The 18,839-nt window shown below is 36.1% G+C and overlaps 1 protein-coding gene across 13 annotated transcripts in view; it reads right to left on the reverse strand.

Moving 5' to 3' along the window:
* Positions 1 to 18,839, reverse strand: part of RIMS1 (regulating synaptic membrane exocytosis 1) — a 425,786-nt gene that overhangs the window by 279,611 nt on the left and 127,336 nt on the right. The window contains exon 1 of one of the 13 annotated variants that reach the window (XM_036766399.1): positions 10,160 to 10,172. The exons of the other annotated variants lie outside the window; for them this stretch is intronic. The gene's annotated coding sequence lies outside the window, so the exon portion shown is untranslated. Of the gene's footprint in view, positions 1 to 10,159; positions 10,173 to 18,839 lie in introns of those variants that run through there. 13 annotated transcript variants of the gene reach the window in all.

Consider the following 18,839-nt stretch of genomic DNA (forward strand, 5'->3'; position numbering starts at 1 on the left):
CAGCTAGGAAGTATGTCAAGTGTCTGAGGCCAGATTTGAACTCAGGTCCTCTTGACTCCAGGCAGGGCCAGTCCTCTACTCGCTGCACTGCCAAGCACTTCCATAAATTGTATTGATAAAAACAGAAAAAGAAATCACAAGACATTTATTAAGTTCCTTTAATGTGCCAAGAAATTTACTAATCTTCGGGAATACAAAGACAAATAAGAATTGGTCCCTGTCCTCAAGGAGATGACATTTTAATGGGGCTAAATAATATTATATAAGAAATATATAAGGACGTATGTCTATGTATATGTGTGTATATGTGATATATATGTATACAAACTTGCATATATATGTATCATACAAAGTGTATATAAGTAATGTTGGAGAGAAAAAGGAATCACACTAATAGCTGCGGATATCTCTTACAGTATGTGGCACTTGGGATTCTAAAAGAGTAGAAGTGAGGAGAGACAACATTTCAGGAATGGAGGATAGCCAGTGCAAAGGTATGGGGACAGTAGATGAAGTATTTTGCGTGAAGAAGAGTAAATAGGACAGTGTGACTGGACCAGAGCATATTTGGAAGGAAACAAGGAATTTGTGAGAAGATTGGAAAGGAAGGAAGAGTCTGACTCAGGAAGAGCTTTATGCAGGGGGAAAAAGAGGATTTTGCAGTTTGATCCTGATGGTATTAGGAAGCCATTAAAATTTGTTGAGTGGGAGGAGGGAGAGATTACATAATCTGATCTGTGCTTTTTGAAAATGACCTTGGCAGTTATGTGGACTATAAATTGGAGTAGAGAGAATAATGAATCGAGCATGTAATTTAAAATTAAAAAAAAAATAAAGACAATGTCAATCTCAAAATAGTGGAAAAGAAAAAAATACTAAAAATTGGAGGGTAAACAGAAAGTATTTAATTTTTTTTAAAAAACAAATCAAAAGAAAACTACTTTTTTGAAAAGATTAATAGAAGCAATAAGCTACCAGCTACTTTTACCAAGACAAAGATAGTGAAATTCAAGTAACTAAAGTGAAATATACACAATAAGACTTCATAATAAACAGGCAAGATAAAATAACTATCAAAAACAATTATACGCAGTTATAGACAAGAAGAACTGAGAATTCAAAAAAAAAATGAATGAATAGGCACAAAAATGTAAAATACCCAAACTTATGAAATACAAAACAAAGATTTTTAAATACACTAATCTTCAGAAATGAAATCAAGAAGCAATAAGTGAACTGTCAAAGTAGGGGTGGGGGGGCATCATGGGCTACATGTATTTCACACGTAAGTGAATTCTTCCCAATATTTAAAGAGCAATCAATACCTGCCCTACGCTATCAAAAATTATCAAAGTAAGACAGAACTAACTCTATCAAAGTCTTTTTTATTATGCAACTATGGTCTTGATACTCCTATAAATGAAGGTAAATGCAGAGAAACAGACAAATTTTCCTAATCAATATTAACATAAAATTTTAAAATAAATCCTTCCAAGCAGAGTATAATAAGTAGTCTATCCAGAAAAAGTATTGCTAATGCCTCATTAAATTAACTATGGGCATGCAAACATGGTTCAAAATCTGGAACAAAATGAGGATAAATTTATCCTACAAAGAAAACTGAAACCACATGATTATTTCAGTAGACATAGAGAAATCTTTTGATGAAATACAGTACTCTCATGCTAAAAATCTTAAAAATATTTATACAGAAGAACTATTCTTTAACATAATAACTAACATATTTCTAAAACCAAGAGCTAGCATAGGGAAAATTCTAGCTGCTTTCCAGAACAAATAGGGGTAATGGAAGGATGCACCCCTCCCCACCTCCATTATTGTTATCTGGTCCTAGAAATGGTAGCTATCTTCATAAGCCAAAACAACAAAATTAATTATGTATGTTAGCAAACAGATACAGGCTAGACCCATGATCTCCCTGGTACACTTTGAAACTTTCTCCTATTGTTTTATACAGTCTTACAAAATATCCCCTTCATAATGGGAAAACATTAAATTTATAGGTGAAACATTAAATTTATAAACTCACTTGGGTGGTATCATCCTTTTTATCAAATTGGCACAACCCAACTCTGAGGAGTGAGTATCTTTACAATTATTCAACTCTTCGAGTATTGGAAAGGTTGCATAAGAAATCAAATGACTTGCCCAGGCTCACTAAGCCAGTATGTGTGAGAAGTAGGAATGGAAGACAGGTTTTTCTGGCTTTGAAGCCAGCTCCCCATCCGCTATGCCATGCTGTTTCTCATTAGAAAAAAAGAGAGAAAGCACACTTATTGGCATGACGCAAAACTTAGAAAACTCCAAGGAAACAGCAGAGAAATAAATTAAAGTGATTGAAAGCTTTAATAAAGTAGTAGGATAAAAAGTAAACACAGAAAATCATCACTGTTTCCATACAGTGTTAACAAAAACCAGGAATAAATTAAACAAAATTCACTCAAAAGAATTACAAAATGAATAAAATATCTGTGAGATTATCTACCACACAGACATAAGATTTATATAGATTCTATTACAAAGCACACCCTAGAGAAATTAAGGAAGACCAGAATAACTACAGAGTCACTGCTTAGAGTTGGACTGTGCCAATATGATAAAAATTATGATACTACATAAATTAGTTTACAAATTTAGTACTTCACCAATCACATTACCAAGGGAATACTTTGTAAGACTCTACAAAAAAATGTAACACAATTATTTGGAGGAATAAAGGTATAAAATCTTGAGGGAAATAAGAGAAAAAGTAAAAACAAGGAGGACAAAACTTAACCAAACCTCAAAGTATATTATACAAACATAGTCATCAAAACCATATGCTAGAAGCTCAAAACCAGAAAAGTAGATCATGGCATTAAATTAGATAAGCAAGGAACAAAAGTTATAAAGAACAGTCATCAAACATTTGATAAGTACATCAGTTTCTGGGGTATTGAACAGCTAGGCAAACTCAAAAGCAGTTTTGTAAAAATTAGATTAAAGCAAAAGCTTACATTGCTTGTCACAATAAGATACAAAATGGAAAAATCGTGTAAATAGAAAGATAATATTAAAAAATAGAAGAGAATATGAGATTGTATTTTTCACAGGTACAGTTTATAGAGAAGATTTTTAGCAATGAAGGGAGGGAAGATATAATTTATAAAAGATAATATTGATTACATAAAATTAAAATACGTGCACAAATCAAGCCAATGAATACAGAATAAAAAGGCAAATTGTCAAGAGAGATAATATTCACATCAAATGTCATTGATAAAAACTGAATATTCCGAGATTTCTACATTAGGAAATACACATGATATAAAAACAAAACATATCACTTTTTATTTTTTAAAAGAGAAAAGTAGCTAAATTATTCCTACCCTCTGTATTTCAGTACTGGACACAAAAACCAAGACAGTAAAAGACAGAAGCAAAGGTTAAATCTATATGAAAATATTCATAGCAACCTTATATGTGGTAGCAAAAATGCCAACAAAATGGATGTCCATCAATTGGTGAATGGCTGAAAAACTGTGAAATACAAATATAATGAAATGTTATATAGTAAGAAACTATCTAAAATTGTTTAGGACATAAACTCATAGATAAAAATATTATAGAAAATGAGAATAGGTTATGAACAGCCTTCATAAAACAATAGAAGGAAAAGTGAGAAATCAGTAGAAAGAATTTTTTTTTAAGCTGGGGAGTAGAATAAAATAAAGTAATCCTGACAGCATTTTAAGATGAATGAATGAATGAATGAGTGAATGAAAAACATACATTTATTAAGTTCTTACTATAAGCCTATGTTAGTACTATGTTATGTATTGGGGATTCAAATAGAAAAGGGAGAGTCCCTGTCCTGCATCATATACCCAAACTAATTGGAAGAGGCAGCACATATAAGGCAGCTAGGTGGTACAGTGGACAAGATTTTGGTATGGTGGACTTGGACTCCGGAAGATCTGAGTTCATTCCCTCAGCTCCTTTAACCTTTCTTAGCCAATATTTCGTCATCTGTAAAATCAGGCTAATAACTATATGTACCTATTGAGAGTTGTGAAGATCAAATGAAATGATATATTTATAGTGTTTGCAAACTTTAAAGCACTATATAAAGGGTAGCTATTAGTATATGAGAGTTCAGCTATAGGGTGCATGGAAACCAGGTTAACAACAGATAAAAGTGGTAAAAAAAAATCTTTAAAAGTTTTAAAAGGTTTTAAATCATTTTTTTAACCATCAGTGATAATAGAGTAACCATATTTGAACTCTAACATCACAGTCTTGGATGTGTTTCTTGGGAAGGTAGAAAAGATGTTGGAGAAAAGTGAATAAAAAAAAAAAACCTAGACAAGACCAAGTATATAGAAGCAGATAGATGCTGACTGTGACACAATTTTTGACAGCATTGAAGGGCTGACAATGATGTGAAAAATATGGAATCATAGTATTACTTCCCCCTAAAAGTGGCAATCTAGAGAACATTAATAACTCCTTAATCATAACCCCACAATTCTATCCACATAAGACATTATGAAAATAAACTATACATGCAAGAGGGTATTAGAAAGAACAAGCAAGCTGCAATAAGTGATGCTCCATGGTAGTATATATGTGTGTGTGTGTGTATGTATATATATATGTATATATATGTATGCATATATGTGTGTATGCAATTTATTATTTATCTTCATTTGGTTGTGTCATAGAGCAGAGGGGTCAAAAACATGGCTTGCAGACTGTATCTGGCCCACAACACTCCACAGTATTGCCTGAACCAGACTAAAATGTAATAGGGAAATATTTAACAAAATGAATAAAATACAATAAAATATAGAAAATATCAATATGTAGTCTTCTTAGTCAATGTAAGGCAGGCAGGGATCCTCATGCACAATTTGGTGGTCACCATTTCTGTTAAAGTTTGACACCACTGATGGAGAGAATACAACATCCCTCTTTGCTTATTGTTTTTTGAGTACAAAAAGCAGTTTATTTAGGAGAGCAAAGCACAACTTTAGAGGTTCTTCTTCAATATATTTTAAATGCATGTATCAAAAGAATGTCAAATTCCTTGGCATAATAGAGATAACCATGTCCCACAATCCTCTGAGATCAAGCAAGGCTCAAAACAGGTGCCTTATGCCAGTTGCCCCCCTGGTGCAAGTTTTCATTTCCTCTTGTTTTGACTATTGCTGTAGGCTTCTGGTTGGTTTTACCATCTTGTGTTCCTTAACTCTAATGGATCCTTCCCTCAGAAACCAAAATGATTTTCCTAAAGCACAGGTTATCACCCCCCAAAAATAAACTTAAATATCTCACTATTACTACTGGGATCATATATAAAATGCTCTGATTCTTAAAGCTCAAATATAGGATTTTATTTGTTCCTTTTAAAGTTCATCTTACTAGGTTTAGTGCATCATCCTAGCTTGTCAAAATCTTTTTTAATGGTGAATTGTTTGTTTGAGTTATTTGTCCTTCTCTGGAGTGTGCCATCTATAAATTTGATAAGCATAGCATCTATACCTTCACTTTACTCATTAATGATGGTGTTGAACAGCACAAAGTCAAGGGGACATATCATTAGAGACTTCGCTGCAGGTTGAGCTTGAGGCATTAATAGCTAATTTTGCTGTTTGGTCATTCATTTAGATGTTCTACTCCTGCCTTTCTAGTATAACCCATCCTTGCTCAAACTCAACCTTCCCCTCCTATTTATACAAAGTAAAGAGCTCAAAAAAGACTTGTTGATTATTTAAATTTTTGAGATTAGGGAGCCAACTTCATAAAATAGACTTTCATATAGTAATAGTTCTGATTGAGGCAAAAATTTGTAGCTAACCAGTCAAGCAAAAAAATCTTTGGAATATAATTGTAAATAAAACAGAGTAAATCAAGGTATTAGTTATTTTTTGTTTCTATTGATTTGAGTCAGCTTAGCTTATGCACTAAAAAAGAGAAGAATATTGAAAAATGACTGCAATCTCCAAATGGAAAGGGTAGGTGAGCTACTGTACTAAATTTATACTTTCTTAGAAAATAGAAAAGGTGCTGCTATGAGTCAGAATACTACAACCAATGACTGCTCCAAAGTTAATAATATCTCATTATAAGAGGTGTTAAGAGCTTTGGATACATCTGAAAGGTACAATAGATGCTAAAGACTTCTCATTATATTAGTCATAAACTATTGACTATGGTAACCACTTTATTTTAATGATAAAAAAAAATCAAGGCCTGAAACCAATTTGAAATTCATCAAAGTGCCTCCTATCTACAGGATAAAAATATATTTCTTATACATTCATCACACTATACTTAAAACATAATCTTTCATGGTACGATTAGATCGAATTCAACTAAGTAAGACTCCATCCACATCTTCAATTCCATAATTCAATTTAGGATTTATTGTGCATTAATTATGTACCAGATGCTGGGGACATAAATATAAATGATAAGATGGGTGCTTGCTCTCAAAAAGCTTACAGTCTCCTTGGAAAGTAGGGAGCATGTACAAAGATTATTAAAACAAAAGGTAAAATATGAGGGGGAATAATGGAAAGATCTAGCCAAAGTGTGCTAGAAAATTTTGAGGGTGGAGAGAACAACTTCAGCTAGGGAATTGTGAGGGTGAAGGGAAAATAAGGGACAGGATTAGGCTTCACAGAGATTGTGGCCCCTGGGCTGATCCATGAAGACAGAAAAGGATTCGGGAAACTAGAAATAATAAGAGCTTTCCAGCATGGAGGACTGCCTATGTGAATGTTTAGAGGAAGAAGCCAGATTTTCAAATATGGGGAACAGCTAATATTCCAGTTTGGCTGGAGTGTTGAGTGCATGAAATGGACTAATGTGACATAACATTTTCTACAAAGTGATGAACTTATCCTCTATCTGGACATTTCTAGCAATATTTATAGTGAGCCAAGGGGAGGAGGGGGGAGATCTGAATCAACCTTAAGAAAGAATTTGCCTTGATTAATCAGACAACGCAAGGTGTGAAAATGCTCTTCCTTGGATATAATTGTACAGATCCTATTTATCTACCTTCCTTCCTTCCTTCTTTCCTTCCTTTCTTCCTTCTTCCTTCCTTTCTTCCTTCTTCCCTCCTTCCTTCCTTCCTTCCTTCCTTCCTTTCTTCCTTCTTCCTTCCTTTCTTCCTTCTTCCCTCCTTCCTTCTTCCTTCCTTCCTTCCTTCCTTCCTTCCTTCCTTCCTTCCTTCCTTCCTTCCTTCCTTCCCTCCTTCTTTCCTTCCTTTCTTTTTCTTTCTTTCTTTCTTCCTTTCTTTCTTTCTTTCTTTCTTTCTTTCTTTCTTTCTTTCTTTCTTTCTTCTATATATGAAAGATGGACATAGATATGTACACACATATGTGCATGTATATGTATATATACAAATATGTATGTGTTTACAATTGAGCAATAATTAATTGGATTTAAAATCAATTCATAAACACATTGTCCTCGTGAACTCTTTTCTCTGACTTTATAAAATAAAGTCAAATGTCCCTAAATTTATCTAAACCTAGAAAACTGGCAAGACTTTTTTTTTCTTTTTGAAGGACTATGAAAATATTTGCTTGTGTCTTTTAAAATTCTAAGAGTTTGGCTGAAGAAGAACAAAGGCAAAGTGGTACCACTCGCATGGGCTAAGTTAGCTTCTATTTCATCCCCAACATTCATTATTCCTCTCTGGTAGAGAGTTCTCCCAGGGAACACTGCATAAACAATAATGTTTGCAAGTTTTAAAAATTTATGCAACTCATCAAATTGAAAAGGGTTGTAATGTTCTTGCATTTTAATGGCACCACATAGCCTTGGTGAATCTCAAAGATTGGAAGCAGCCTCAGAGGGAATCTCAAATAATATCCTACATAAAGGAATAGCCCAAAGATACTGCAGCATAAAGTTACCAACCATTATAACTATTCATGGAATAGTTATAAAACTATGGAAATATTGGCCAAAATTTATACATAGAAATCTATCTACTTATAGTCATATCCACCATACAAATGTGTCCACACATCAGAACACAAGCCATCATTCATAGAAAAGAAGAATACATACATACCATCTCACTGAGTCAGCCCAAAACAAGAATATTATACATTCTCTCATTCTCAGTTTAGTTCCCCAAAATTCATTAGGTACAAATTACATAAAAAAGATCAATATTCACATTGGTTGGTAGAGGAGAAGCAATGGAAATGAATATAATATTTCTGATCTTTATCAACTACCATTCATTAAATACCTTTGTGAAATTTCATTCAAGGTCACTAAAAATTTCCTGCTATCTCATTGAGAAATAGTTTTGATTAATTTAGCCAAATTAATACTAACAAGCACCTTAAAAGAAAATGTTTGTAGTTTATTCCTAAACCACCATCTCAGGGAAGTATCTGAAACAATCTTATTAATCCCTTTGAAGGGGCTAAGTTATCATTAATGCTCTTTCTCAAACTCTTTCCAGTCCTTTATGTGCCATCAGGGGCCATTTTGAAAATTATGTATTGAAAATAATGCTGTTCTAGGGCACTTCTTCACAGTATTCACTGTACTTGGGAGCTCAGATAGCTCATGTACCTGGCAGACCTTCAGGAATATGTCCTGTGGCCTTCTTTTTGCATCCATTGCCCAATTCATCTGCGGCACATCCCATGATGCCATCTCTCCACTCCCATTCAGTGCAGTAAAGCTTCATGGTGCCCTCAAGACACAGACAAATTCTTAAAAATAAATTAATTAGTTTCACAGTTATAATAGGGCCAATATATTTGGTAGCTTAGTTGAAAGAGCCATTACCTAGACCTGGCCCTTAGTGGTAAAGAGCAAGAGTCAACTGTACATTTTTTTTCAATAAGAAAATATGAAAGGGTTTCCATACTTGTAAGCAACATTGACACTTACTACTCACACAATACCTTCTGAAGGTCTTGAATACTTTGGAAAATATTAAATTGTTAATTCATTATTAAATTGCCCTGTGAGGAAACTGGAAAGGATTCATTTTGTGGAGAAGAAGTTAAGACCCAATGAGCTTTCATTATGCATCCAAGGCTTGACAGAAAAGGCAAACTCTCTTTCATCTTTGTCTGTCTCTTTCTCTACCTCTATGCTTCTTGGTCTCTATCTCTGTCTGTATCTCTGTCTCTCTTCTCTCTCTCTGTCTCTCTTCTCTGTCTCTCTCTCGCTCTTTCTATTTCTCTCTGTCTGTTTCTCTGTCTCTGTCTCTCTGTCTCTGTCTCTCTGTGTCTCTGTCTTTCTCTGTCTCTGTATCTCTGTCTCTCTCTGTGTGTCTGTCTGTCTCTCTCTCTCTCTCTTTCTCTCTCTCTCCCCTTCTCCTCACCCCCTCCCCCCACTGCCTTCCAGGACCTTCCATCTCCTCTCTTTCCCTTTACCTCTTTATGAGAACACTTATTTCTGTGGATGAGACAACTCCAGATTCACAGTCATAAGAAAGAAAGGCATTTATGGGGCAGTGCTCTAAAATAAGGATATTTTCGTTAGGAGACGCAAGGCCTCTGCAGCCTTTGTTTAAATACTTCAGAGAGAGGAATGTTTTCCCGAATCAGAGCCTCTACAAAGGATGTGACTTTCTATTTTGAGATACAGTTCTGAAAGCTATGAACTCCAGGATGTTAGAAAATGCAGTGTCCACTGACTGCCTTTAGGTAAACAGATGAGCATATTCACATAGTCTTTCTGAATCATTTCTACATTTTTTGTCTGTCTGGAGGATACAGATATACTAGGTCTAAAAAAGATGCCAACATAGATTTAAATCTTATTATGTATTTTCTAAGTGTATATTGTTTAATGTGAAATCTATATTGGCATCAATTTAGACTTTCATCTATATCTGTACTTATTAATGCAACTGCATTACCATGCATTCAAATATCTGATAATTTTTTCAAGATGCCACAATTTTACAAAATGACAACACATTTATTAAATTACAGCTTTAGAAAGAAAAGAAAGAAAAACAATCCTTATCCTCTTTTCATAGTGGAAATTTATTGCTATAGGGAAGTTCAGCAATCCATTGCCATAAACCACCCAGAAATCAGTTAAAAATAATAGATTCAGCTCATTTTACATTTAACCATAATGTCAATATGACAGTTTGGTTTACCTGCTCCTGCGTGCAATGTACGAAGGAGGAGAAACTGCAGAAAGCCGGCAAACATACCAGTAGCATCAGAGTGGTGAAATCAAGGATGCTGGCATCAAGAGGTCCTTTCCCAGATTTCAGCTAGCAAAAGTAGCAAACTCACAACACAATCAAGATCCCCCGGAATGCCAAGGAGATCGAAGAGAAAAGTCCCCGTGGTCCTCGCATTCTAAATCCACCCCCACCCCCCAAGTCTGCAGTGTCCAATATTATACAACGGTGACACCAAACAGGGCCAGAAGTGCTGCTCTCATCAAAACAAATCTCTGCAGTGCCCTGTTCTCATTGATTACTGCATTAATCTATAGTGCTCAGTGCTATGCTAAAAAGGTTGTTCCCACAAACATTAATGGTTTGAGAAGTCCAGCATTAAGCAACTCCTAAACAGAAATGCAGAGACAGGCTCTGCAGGCAATGGGGAATAAATGCTATATAGTCCCTTAAACCTGACACAGGAGAAAAGCAGGAAGCGCACACACACACACACGCTCTGGAACCTACGCATTATTCATTTCCAGTGATACTTCCCAGACTGATTTATCAGTGTGTTAAGATAAATAAAGTCAATTAAACCTCAAATCTACTGGAGAGCCCGGAAGAGCTTACCTTAGATGATTGGGTCCCATTACTTGACCCCTTGGCTAAATTCAGTGACTCCTGCCTGACCAAGGGTTGTTCTGCTGCTTTCAGATCAGAAGGCTCTCCCCCTACCTGATGACAATAACTGGCACCAGGGCAAACAGCAGGCACCAACTGAGTGCCCACAGAGGACTGTTAGGATGGTGTAGCAATATTCCTTTTCAGCTCCAGAATCATCAGCTGACTAATGCATACTCAGGCTTTGAGTTGTGGTGGCAGCTCATCCCAAGAGGGCAATGAGACTGAGCCCCACCAGGACTTGGCCACAAGGCAAAGAAAACAGAGAGCTGGGAAATTCCTAAGATGCTGGATGGAGTTTGCTACTTGCATTAACACACCTTTGGGGAGAAGGGAGTTGGTAAGAGAAAGGACATGGAATTGGGACCTTTCATGATTTCCTAAACAGCTTTCCCTCTTAACATCCATCTAGTTCTGGAATATCATTTGAGGGAGAGAGAGACAGAGTCAGAGAGAGAGAGACAGAGAGACAGATAGACAGAGAGAGACAGAGACAGAAACAGAGAGACAGACAGAAACAGAGAGACAGAGACAGAGACAGCAACAGAGGGGGAAAGAGAGAGAAGACAATCAAAATACTTGCACTGTATAATAGTTTATCTATTCATTTATAGTATAAAAGTCATTTTACCCTATATATTCTCCCCGTCATAGGAGACAAAAAGATATGCCCCAGTGAAAGTAATAGAATATTAGATTTGGGAGGCACCTTAATATTTCAAGTAGTCCTATTTGACCCCAGGCAGCTGTCATGAATCATAGAATCATAGAACTAGAGCTACCAGGGACCACAGAGGCAATCTCGTTCAACTCTCTCATTTTAAAGATGAGAAGGTGAAATGACTTATTCAAGACCACATAAATAGCCTGACAGTTCTAAGAGGTGACCATCTAGTTTTCTGAATACTACTAGTGGCAGGGAACTCACTATATTAGGGGGCAATGTATTCCAATTCTGGACTGCTCTATTAGTCAATTTTTCCTAATTTTGTGTCAAAACCTACCTAATTTTGCCTCACTTTAGCCAAACAGAATAAGTCCAATATAATGTCCATGTCATTGCTTTAACTTAAATTTGAAAATGGCAAGCCTATTCTACCCACGTATTCTTTTATGCAAATTTAACCTCTTAAGATCCTCATGTGACACTCCTCTGCTCAATAAACTGTCTTAGCACAAAAAGTAAATAGAAATTCTCTGGGATGGCATTCAAAGCCCTTCACAACCTTGCTCGAACATTCCCTTCCAGCCTGACTTTATATTACTCCCTTTCATTCACCCTACAATCCAGCCGAACTGGCCACCTTGCTTCTTCCATCTCCATCTTCCATCCCTGTGCTTTTTCAAAGGCTCTCCTCTATACTTGCGATGTGTTCCCTCCTCAAAGTACCCACTTGCAATCCTTAGTTTACAAACTAAACTTAGTTTAGTGAGCTCAGCTCAAACACCACCTACTACATTAGACCTTTCCTGACATCTCCATATGCTACTCCCCTTTCCTATGAAATCACCTTGTATTTAATTTACATAGACTTTGGATATATTTGTCTTACATATACTTATACATTTGTATTTTGTTTCTCCCTATAGAATGAAAGCTCCTTAATGGAAGACTTCCATTTTTGTCTTTGTATTTCCAGTGTTTAGCACAGCGTCTGGTTGATACTAAGTGCTTAATAAAAGCATGTTGATTAATTGAGCAATTTATACAATAACTCTAAGTCCCTTTACTATTATTGTTACTGGTTATACTCCATTTTTTCAATGGCCTTTTGAAAATGTGATGACTATCTGGTGATGTATGCCTGTGACCTTTGCTAGTGGGGAAGCTAAGGTTGCTGGATCCCTAAAGCTCAAAAGTTCTGCAGTAGGGTGCTACACTAAGTCCAGCACGATGTGGTAAGTGCTTAAGAGATGGGGCAGCGGGCACCAGACTGCCTGAGAAGGGGAAAATTGGCTTAGGTCATAATCAGCATATGCCAAAGCTTCCGTGCTGATTTGCCATGAGATGGGGCTCTAGGTAGATGCTGCACTTTTATAACCTGGGCTTATAAAAAGAAGGAAAGAAAAGTCAAAAGGAAGGGAAGACAAGGGGAGGAGAGGAGAAAAAGAAGGGAGAAGAGAAAAGGGAAGAAAAAAGGGAAGGGAAGGGAGAGGAAGGGAATAGAAGGAAAGAGAAAGGAAGGGGGAGAGAAGAAAGGGAAGGGAAAGGAAGGGAACTGAAGGGAAGGGAAAGAAAGGGAAGGGAAAAGGAAATGGGAAAGGGAGAGGGAAAAGGAGAAGGAGAAAAGAGAACTGGAGAGTAGAAAATGTGATAACTATAAACAAAGAAAAGAAAAAAATAGAAAACTTTGTTACATACATAGTTTCTTTTCTAAACAAGAAAAGAAAAAAAAGAAAACATGATGCTTAGAAATGTACATATGTTTGATCAATACTTTTAGTTGTTGTTTAGTCATTTTTCAGTCATATCTCCACCACACCTTTTGGGGTTTTCTTGGCAAAGATATTGGAGGGGTTCTCTTCTCCAGATCATTTTTACAGATGAAGAAACTGAGGCACAAAGGGTTACGTGACTTGCTCAGGGTCACACAGCCAGTAAGTGTCTGAGGCTGTATTTGAACTCAGGTCTTCCTGACTCCAGGCCAGGTGCTCTATCCACTGTTCCACCTAGCTACCTGAGTACAATGAGTACAACTGAGTACAGTTAGTTCCCTTGTTATTGACTTTTATTATTTGTTTGATTATTAATATTTTGACTATGAATGCAGCTTACTATTGGGTTATATTCTTTAGCACTTATGTCACATTGATGGTTTATAATGAGCATGTGGTCAATTAAAACTCCTCATTTTTAATGCTATTTTTGAAAGTAATTTCTCTGCCACTCAAAACTCATGCATGATTTTGTGTTTACTTGAACACTGAAATGGATCTGTGGTCTCATAGATGTGATTGCTCTCTCCAATGATGCAGATCACAACTCATACATGCTGGTCCATCCGATGTAACTTCTGTCAACATCTTCCCATAAGTACATCAGAGGGGGTCCCTTCAAAATCCTGGGAGCCTTCTCTACTGTCCCTTGATATTTCAATGATATTAGTGTAGCATATGCCCTACCTATTGGTTATATCCCACTCTTGCTGTGTGATCAGCCCATTTCTCTTATCAATCTCTTAATTATTAAATTTCATCGTGATCAATTAGGTTTATGATTCAGTGCTATGGAACCTATTTTGGGTCCTGATTTTGAGGCTGGAGTTGGGAAGACCTGAGTTCAAATCCTGCATTAATCACGTACTAGCTGTGTGATCCAAGTCACTTAACCTCTGTCTGCCTCCATTTTCTCAACTGGAAAATGGAGGTAATTTTAGCACGTATCTCACAGGATTGTTGTGAGGATCAAATGAGACAATATTTCCAAGACACTTGACATAGCACCTGGCATATAGTAGATGTTTAATAGGTGTTTGTTTCCTTCTTTCTTAATATCCAAGATATTAGATAATCCTTTTAGAGTCATACAAAAATTTGATAAGTATTCCATCTAAGTATTCTTCTAAATCTTTCGTAAAAATGCTGCAGAAAGAGGACACATTCTATAGCAAGCCGTAAGAGACATCCCCTCTTGTTTCACATTGATCCACTAATAACATTCTTTCAAACACCGAATTTTCTACTAATAGGTAGCTATCATTTGTCATATTGCATTACTTAAAATCAGCTTTGTTAATGTATCAGTCAGTTTCAAATGTATATGTTAGCGATTCTGATGTCATCTATACACTATATGCACAGAAGAATACTTTTACAATCACTTACTGCTTTCCCTATAGTACAAGGCTGACAGTTTTTCTTATAATAATGAAAAACCAAAATGATGATCATAAAAATTCAGAAGTCTTCCATATCTCTTCAGCAAAGTGAACTGTACTTAAAGTGGTTGGATCAATTTGATAGCAAACTCTATGAAAAATTAAAGAAAAAAAAAATTGGTAGACTTGCTGAGCCTTAGGCCATCTTAGACTCAGCAAGTCAAATCTCTGATTTTAAGCCTCATTGAAATTGAATGATCCAACAAGATTTTTCCACTAACTAGCTGATTTTTCATTGATTCTATCTGAGTGAATTGTGTTTTTCTTAAGCTTTTGTGAGTATTAAGTGACTCACTTATATTTAAAGCTGACCAAAAAGGCCTAAGAGGTAATGATAAGTATCAACTTCTTAGTGTTAGCAAATGATAGACAGGAGGCAGAGATGTGTAGGTAAAAGTTTAACAACCAGATCTCAGGGAGGGCCAGCAGGAAATTATAGCATGACACACACTTAAGTTTAATCTGTATTATTAACATTTTTGCTACCACTTTCTTATGTTTAGACAGTCAAAAAACCCCAATAAATTAAATCTTTTTGGTAATTTACGCATTTCCCCGGTGCAAATGCTGACAATGAAAATTTGAAAACTGATTCTCATAAGTCAGTTTGAGCTGGTTCTAAAAAAAAAATCATGGTTGGGGGGAGGACAGGAAAGCAACAGCATCTCCCTGAGTCTCAAGACAGCAAGGTCCTGTATCGCAATGGCTCTAGAATGACCACTTAGTTTAAATTCGATCTCTGATGGTTTCTTCTTGTGTAAGCCTGGGCAAATCACTTATTCTCCCTAGGTTTCCTAACTAATAAAACAAAATAAAGGAGTTGGCCCTGAAGCTTCCTGTTAACTCTAAATCTATTATCCTACGATCTTAAGTAGCCACAGGATTGAACTTGTGATATTTTTTAAGAGCAGTTCTTTGATTAAGACTATATTGCCGTATAAAAGTTCTTAACGACATGTCGTAAAGAATGAGGGCAGTTTATTCAATCCAGCAACAGGTATTTTTAAAAGGGTCTACTACGCAAAAAGTACTGGATTAGACGCTAGGGAAACAGGCAAAATAAAACAGTCCCTTCCCTCAAAGAACTTATATCAGCAGAGACATAACTCAAATGAGTAAATAGGATACTGTTAGTTTGTTGCGACCAGTCTAACCGCTGACAGTTGTTAAAGTTTTGTATCAAATAATTTATTATGAATACACTTTTTGAAGCCACTGGATACGGCAGACTGATATAGATTACATAGAAGTCTCCTTAATGACAGGATTGAACTAGTTTGTTTTTAGAAAGTGGATTTAACTTATTCATTCCTATTTGAGTTCTTAAAAAACCATAGAATTACAGTGTTTGAAGACACTTAAACAATTATCTAAATATATTCCATAATTTCTATGAGAAGAAACTGAGAGAGGAAAATAACTTACCGAAGGCAATCCTTTTGAGTCAAAGCTAGGATTGGAACATGGGTTTCTTGATTCTTGTGCCTGTGTTCCTTCTGCTACCCTGTTATGCATTTTCTGTGATCATTCCTACCTTATGCTTTCCTCATCTTTTTGTGCACCACTGGTCTTAATCCTTATTTCAACATGATATCCAATGGTATTTTGTTAAAAACACTTTTCATGAATTTCCACTGATATGCTATCTCTCAGTGTCGTTTTGAGGATTACAAAAGACAACATATATATTTGTAAGGCACTTTTGAAACCTTAAAATACTATATCCTATATAAATACTACATAAAAATATTATACAAATACTATACTTTTCAAACCTTAAACTACTATATAAATGCTTAGCTATGGGTGGTATGGTGGTTAGAACATTAGATTTCGATTCAGGATGACCTGAGATCAAAACCAGCCTCAGACATTTACTAGCTGTTTGACCTTGGGCAAATGATTTAACCTCTCACTGGCTCATCTGTAAAATAGAGATAATGATAGCAGCTACCTCCCAAGGTTATTGTAACGATCCAATGAGATATATACTTGTAAAGCGCTTTGTAAACCTTAAAGTACTATGTTAATGCTGATTCTAATTATTATATTATTTTACTGCCTAAAACATACTTAATTTTCTATAAACTGCTTAGATGTCCATCAAACAGTTCAAAAAGATCATTCTAGTGACTGACACAAAGGGGACTTGGAGGTCATCTACTCTAATCTCATTTTAAAGATGAAGAAACTGAGACCCAGAGAGTCTACATGGTTGGAACCACGTGGTTGGAATTCAAATCCAACGTTCCCAGCAGATTATGAGCTCCTTGAGAGGGAGGGATTTTTTTTTCTTCTCTTGTATCTCCAGAGCTTAGTGCATCTGGCTGGAACAAATTAAGTGCTTAATATATTTGATCTGACTAAAAACTGATTAAACAAAGGCATCTCTGAAATGGGGCAGAGGTATCCAAAAAACACAATCGAGGACCTTGAAAGCGTAATGTTGATCTTGTTCCAGACCACATAGCACTTCTTTTGCGTACTTTTGGTAGGTACAATGTTTGTAAGATAGTACTAACTGGACCCATTGGTGCCACTAACGTAATGTCAAGATAAATAGCATGATGCAATGGCAAGACCAATAGCTATGAAGTCCAAAAGACTGAATTTGAATCATGCTCCCATCATTATACTTTCTGAGCCTCAATTTTTTTATCCCTAAAATGAAAGTATTGACTGGCTGAGATCCAAAGGTCTCGTCCAGCTCTAAATCTGTAGTCCTATGATCATATGACCAATCTCTGTTTGCCATTTCTGGCTGCATTGTTCCATTAACTTAACTCAGGGACAATTTAACACATATGATTAACTTAAAGTCATCCCACTTACCTATCCCGTGCTGTTACTACATCCACCGTCTTTGAGAAATGCAACTTGACAGCTTGCGAACACATTTTATACAGTGACCACTTCAATCCATTGCCTATTGAGTCTCCTTGGGAGGGAATATATCACACCCAAAATATCAATTGCATACATCCACAGTATCTCAGAGTTGGAAAGCACCCCAGAAGCCATTAGGTTCAACGTGGACCTGAACAAGAATCCCCTCTGTAATACATTCCACATGTGGTGATCTTGGCTACACTTGAGGCTTCCAATAAGCTCAGCTCAGCTAATGCTTCTAATGAACTCATCTAAATAGTACAATATGCAGAACATGGGACTTAGACTCAGGAAGGCCTTAGTTCAAATTTGGTTTCAGATGCTTGCTTGTTGTATGACTCTGGGCAAGTTGCTTACCCTCTGTCTGCCTCATTCTAATCTGTAACATGGGGATAATAATTGTACCTATCTTCCAGGGTTGTTGAGAGGATAAAATGAGATGATTTATTTGCCCTTAAGGCAACATACAGGATGTCCCTAAAGTGTGGATACATTGGTAATGTGGAGTTATTGCATCGAGTTCACGTGAATCTTGCAAAGCGCATCAACCTTTGCATCACAAATGATGGGAATCATATTGAAGATGTAATTTGTTAATATTCCAATTAAAGTGTTGTTGAAAATTTCATTAATTTCACTTCTTGAAAATACGCATTTTGCCTATGTGTCCAGACTTTAGGAACACCCCGTATAAATGCTAGCTACTACTGCTGCCGTTATTACTATTGCAGAACAGTCTACTATCTCTCGAAGCATTCTATTCTATTTTCACAAATTTGAGTAGATGCAATCATTAAGGAGTTTTTCCTTAGAATATACTACTTTATAGCCTCCACCCATTGTTCCTAGGTCTGCCCTCCAGAACCAACCAGCAAGTTTGACAGTATTTCATAATTATTTTGCTATGTTTTCCCAATGCCCACTCAAAAACCTAAAGATGATTATAATGACACTGTCAAGCATTTAAATACTTTGGAGGAAAGTAGGATATTACTATAACTGTCTTTCATTTACCTGGGGGGGCATTGTTATGCCAATAGTAAGTTCACATATGTAACCTAAAAGCTCTATATAAATATCAACCACTATTGGAGGGCTTGCTGCTATTATTGCTATGGCAGCATAGTGCACAGAGAGCCGTCCTCAGAGCCAGAAAAGATATCAAATTGAATCCTGCCTCAGACAAGTACTGGCTATGAGATCCTAGGCTAGTCCTT

This window comes from Trichosurus vulpecula, chromosome 7 (assembly GCF_011100635.1).
Source record: "Trichosurus vulpecula isolate mTriVul1 chromosome 7, mTriVul1.pri, whole genome shotgun sequence".
NCBI classification, from domain to species: domain Eukaryota; kingdom Metazoa; phylum Chordata; class Mammalia; order Diprotodontia; family Phalangeridae; genus Trichosurus; species Trichosurus vulpecula.